Here is a 5,696-nt window from a genome sequence, read left to right as displayed (position 1 = left end):
TTAAAATGCATTCTGTTTACTTAACCAATGGTTGATCATCGTGCAACTTGGAGCTTTCCAACAGCAATTGGTAATATGCACCATGTGATTTAACATGCCATTCTGAGTGTCCCTGTATTTTTCTTTGATACTGCTTGTTTTATGCTGGAATAATAATGAACTTATTATAATGTTTACTATATGGTGGTCTGGCGAGGTTCCTGCCGACTGGAAAAGGGGAAACATAACCCCTATTCTCAAAAAGGGAAATAAGGAAGACCCAGGGAACTACAGGCCAGTCAGTCTCACCTCCGTGCCTGGCAAGATCATGGAGCAGATCCTCCTGGAAACTCTGTTGAGGCACATCGAAAACAAGGAGGTGATTGGTGGCAGCCAGCATGGCTTCACCAACGGCAAGTCATGCCTGACAAATTTGGTGGCCTTCTACGAAGGGGTTACAGCAGCAGTGGACAAGGGAAGGTCAGCTGTTGTCATCTACCTGGCCTTGTGCAAAGCGTTTGGCACTGTCCCACATGATACCCTGGTCTCTAAATTGAAGAGACATGGATTCAACAAATGGACCACTTGGTGGATAAAGAACTGGCTGGACAGTCGCACTCAAAGAGTTGCGGTCAATGGCTCGATGTCCAAGTGGAGAGCAGTGACGAGTGGCGTTCCTCAGGTGTCGGTATTGGGGCCTGTACTGTTCAACGTCTTTGTCGGCGACATGGACAGTGGGGTTGAGTGCACCCTCAGCAAGTTTGCCAATGTTACCAAGCTGTTTGGCAAGGTAGACAGGCTGAAGGTGAGGGATGCCATCCAGAGGGACCTGGACAGGCTGGAGAAATAGGCCCAAGCCAAACTCGTGCCGTTCAACAAGGCCAAGTGCAAGATCCTACATCTGGGTTGGGGCAATCCAAAGCACAAATGCAGGCTCGGTGGGGAATGGCTGGAGAGCAGCCCTGAGGAGAAGGACCTGGGGGTGCTGATTGATGAGAAGCTCACTATGAGCCAGCAATGTGCGTTTGCAACCCAGAAGGCCAACCGTTTCCTGGGCTGCATCAAAAGAAGTGTTGCCAGCAGGTCAAAGGAGGTGATTCTGCCCCTCCACTCTCGTGAGACCCCACCTGGAGTACTGCATCCAGCTCTGGAGTCCCCAACATAAGAAGGACATGGACGTGTCCAAAGGAGAGCCACGAGGATGATCCAAGGGCAGGAGCACCTCTCCTACGAGTAGAGGCTGAAAGAGTTGGGACTGTTCAGCCTGGAGAAGAGAAGGCTCCAAGGAGATCTTATTGCGGCCTTCCAGTACCTAAAGGGGGCCTACAGGAGAGCTGGGGAGAGACTTCTTACTAGGGCATGTAACGATAGGATGAGGGGGAATGGCTTTAAACTGGAAGAGGGCAGGTTCAGATTAAACATTAGGAAGAAGTGCAAGTGCAAGGTCCTGCACCTGGGGAGGAAGAATGCTAGGCACCAGTACAGTTTAGGGGCGGACCTGCTGGGAAGTAGCTCAGAGGAGAAGGATCTGGGGGTTGTGGTAGACAGTAAATTATCCATGGCCCAGCAATGTGCCCTTGTTGCCAAAAAGGCCAATGGAATCCTGGGCTGCATAGGGAAGAGTGTGGCCAGTAGGTCGAGGGAGGTCATTCTCCCCCTCTACTCTGCACTGGTGAGGCCACAACTGGAATACTGTGTCCAGTTTTGGGCTCCCCAGTTGAAGAGGGACAGGGAACTGCTGGAGCGAGTCCAGCGAAGGGCAATTAAGATGATTAAGGGCTTGGAGCATCTGCCTTATGAGGAAAGGCTGAGAGAGCTGGGACTCTTTAGCCTGGAGAAGAGAAGGCTGAGGGGAGACCTTATTATGGCGTACAAGCATCTAAAGGGTGGGTTGAAGGAGGATGGAGCCAGGCTCTTTTCAATGGTTCCAAGTAACAGGACGAGGGGTAACGGGCACAAGTTAGTACACAGGAAGTTCTGTTCAAATACACGGAAAAACTTCTTTACGGTGAGGGTGACGGAGCACTGGCACAGGCTGCCCAGGGAGGTTGTGGAGTCCCCTTCTCTGGAGATTTTCAAGACCCGCCTGGATGCAGTCCTGAGCAATGTGCTCTGGGCAATCCTGCTTTGGCAGGGGAGTTGGACTAGATGATCTCTAGAGGTCCCTTCCAACTCTGAAAATTCTGTGATTCTGTGTGATTCTGTGAAGAAGTTTTTCACTCTGAGGGTGGTAAGGCGCTGGAACAGGTTGCCCAGAGAGGTTGTTGAGACCCCATCCCTGGAGGTGTTGAAGGCCAGGCTGGACGTGGCCTTGGGCAACCTGGTGTACTGAGAGGTGTCCCTGCCTATGGCAGGGGGGTTGGAACTCGATGATCTTCAAGGTCCTTTCCAACTTAAACCATTCTATGATTCTATGTGTTAGCTTTGCTATATTGTAGGTAATGGTATAAGCATGATAAAAAAAAAAAAAAAAACAAAACAAAAAACCATTCTTCAAAGTAGATAGGAGGGAAGCACTAAAATTCAGAGATATTTTCTGGCTCCAAACAGAATTCAAGAAGACACAGGTTGGAAAACCTTCCCAGATATTTTTGTTGTCTCTTAGATGTGTAAAATCAGTCTTTAGTTTGTGAAGTATTTTGAAAGAGAAAGAAAAGGTATATTCACAATTTCCTGAATATTTTGCTAATTCATGGGTTTTTTCCTCTCCCTAGGAGGCATGTATGCAGGGGGAAGAGAAATCTTATCTTAGAAATCAGACATTCAGTTCACAAAACAAAACTGCTCTTCAGAGAGTACAAATTAACACTTTTACTTTGATTTTAAGTATTTAGTGTCAGCCTCTCGTGCCCTTCACCTATGGTGTTTAAACACCACCATTATATTTTTATAGATGCATAAAGCTGATGTGTGTATATGCACAAACATTTATAAACGTGTATCTCGTAGCTTCTTTTGCTGCTACTCCCAGCAAATTGGAATTGTGCATAGGCTCAGCAACGGCCTTTCCCTTTTTTTAAGTGGCAAAACGTGACTTTTGTAGCTGGTTATTGGCAGGTCTGCTGGAAATAAGCAAACTGTTGCTCTATTAGAACTTGGAGCCTTCTTTCCAATTCTCTTGTTTTGCAGCATCTTAAAAAAAACGTAATAACTGGCACAAGTTTCTAAGCAATAGCACTGGGATTTGTTGTCTGCGTGAATCCGTCTTACAGCTTGCTCAGATAAAACTACAGTACTTCTCCGTGTAAGCTCATGAGTAGGCTACTGATGTAGTGGTGACTCCTTGAACTATTTTTTTTTAATAAATAACAGTTACATTTTCTGTAGGCCAGGAAAATGGAAATTTCTACAAAACTAGGTAGATTTTGTTGTTTTGTTTGGGGTTTTTTTAGTAGGAATTTTAGTACTCTTGCAGAAGGCACAAGAGTGACTGTACTAGGTCAAATCAAAGGTCTCTGTAGCCCAGTATTGTGTCTCAAGCAAGGGCCAGAAGTGGATGCCTAGGGAGGAATATAAGAACAAGGCATGTGGTGATTTTTCCCTTGAGTGCTTTTTGAGCTTCCAAATATGTGCTACTCAAACTTTTTTGAACGATGATTGTACTTTAAACATAGAAAACGGCAATTACCCGAAGCTTTTGGATAAACAGGATACTTGTGAGAGCAGAATTCCTTTCTCTGCTGAGCCAAATAACAGAACATATTCAGTAAATGCCAAAGATGTTTTCTCAGGAAAACAACAAATAAATTCATTAATTAATTTCATTATGGAATGACACCTTTCTTAAAAAATTACCAAAAAAGAATTAATTAAGTAGGAAGAGTGACTTAAGAAGTTTAAAGAGAAACACCATTTGGTTGATGAATTTCCCAAATCCTTGATGTGAAGAGGAAGCTAGGTCAAGACAGGTCATGTCTAGGGACAGAAGTGACAGATGAAATAAGCTGCTTTCTATTTCGGGAAGTTCAGGAAGAGGGAAGAGATGTGGGAGCCGTATGAGACATCATCGAACTGATACTCAGAAGCAGCAGTAGTTTTTGTTCTTCTCTTCAGTTGTACTCAACTTGCACCTCTTGGCAAAAACTGACTCTGTTCAAGGTGCTTCTGTGCTTGTGTCTTCTATCAACATAGTTATGATCTCTACCTACAGTTATGAATTTAAGGATAATCTTTGAAGTTTAAGGAAGGTGATATGCTAGGGGAGGTGTCTGTACTGCTCATCCTTTCTGGAAAGAATGTGTTGTGTTAGAACGATTTCTAATTTTCATTAGCTCTTTTGACAGATCTGTTTGGATAATACTTTTGCTTTCTGTTGTGATCTTCAAAGGTCCTTGGTCAAGAGTTATACTTTCGTTTTTTTCTTTTTGGAAGTAAAGACAAGAAAAAGCTATTCATTATTCTCATTCTGGTCTCAAATTCAGACCTAACTCGTGCTCTCTCATCTCAATCTGAAAAAAAAAAAAAATACAAGCTTGAAAAATCAGCATAGAAGTGCTTGGTATAAATAAAGCATATAACAATAGGACGAAAGAATTCAAAGAATTCAATCTAGTTTGAGTAGATGATAAAATAAGTGTCTACAAAGGTTTAATAAACCAGTCAGCTACAACTAGAGAAGATGAATCCTTGGCAATAATAATCAAATGATCAGTCCGATGTAGTATCTTGCAAGATACTACCTAGACACAGGTAACCTCTGGGATGCGTTGTCCTGATTTGGCAATTTTACCACTGTCTTCAGATAACATAATACATCTTTAAACCATTTAAGATTTTTCTTCTTCCTTCTGTCTGTGATATAAAGCAGTTCCCACCCACATGACATTATAGACTCAAAGATTCAGATCTATTGGCTCTTGGTTGTGGAAAAATCTGCCTGGAGGTCAGTTGTGGTTCATACCACAAGCAGCCATCCTTTTTTTCACTCTGCTTAACTTCAGACTGCATTTTTAAATGGACACGCTATCCTTGCTTTCAGCTGCAATTGATTAAAGGTCTGCCTGGGGCCTTACGCGAAGTATAAGCACTTCCGTGTGCTCCATGCATGCAGTAGACTGTCTGTGAAGGTTAGCTGGCCCCTCTTCTGTTCAAGCAAAAAGTAAAAGAGGTGACTGCAATTCAAAGAAGGCCAGAACGGAGAAATACTGAGAGAGAACCATAGAATCATAGAACAGTTTAGGTTGGAAGGGACTTTGGCCATCTAGTCCAAACCCCAAACTAGAACCTAGAGGAGGCCGTTGCTGCCACTCTGATGGTAATGCCATATGAATGTGCTGGAAGAGCTTAATTTGTTCCAGCCCAGAAATGGCTTTAGTAGTGTCAGAGGAGTTCTGCTGCGTCCCCAAGAGTCTCTTCTGAAATTGAGAGAGCGTTTCTCCCTGCCCCCGATTTCCGTATACAACAGTCAGACCTTAGTAATCCCGACTCTTCTATTTCTTTTCTGATTTAGAAACCCACATGAGGTCTTTTGGATTCATTATGCATGGACCAAAATGTATCTGGGAATGAATGATGATCCATCTTTTTTTTTCTTTTTCCTTTTCCTTTTATTTTTTTTTTCTTTTTGTTTTTGTATTAAACAGTTTGGGGCTTTGCGGGGTTTTGATTCTTTAGTTTTTTAACAGGAGTGCCTTTTTCTTTTTGACAACTGCTTGAAATATGTTCCTTTAAGAACCTCCTACATGGTATGTATTTGCAATTTGTAAACACAATATGTC

Source organism: Vanellus vanellus, assembly GCF_965231255.1.
Source record: "Vanellus vanellus genome assembly, chromosome: 3".
Classification (NCBI taxonomy): domain Eukaryota; kingdom Metazoa; phylum Chordata; class Aves; order Charadriiformes; family Charadriidae; genus Vanellus; species Vanellus vanellus.
Note: the sequence above shows the minus strand (reverse complement) of the source record.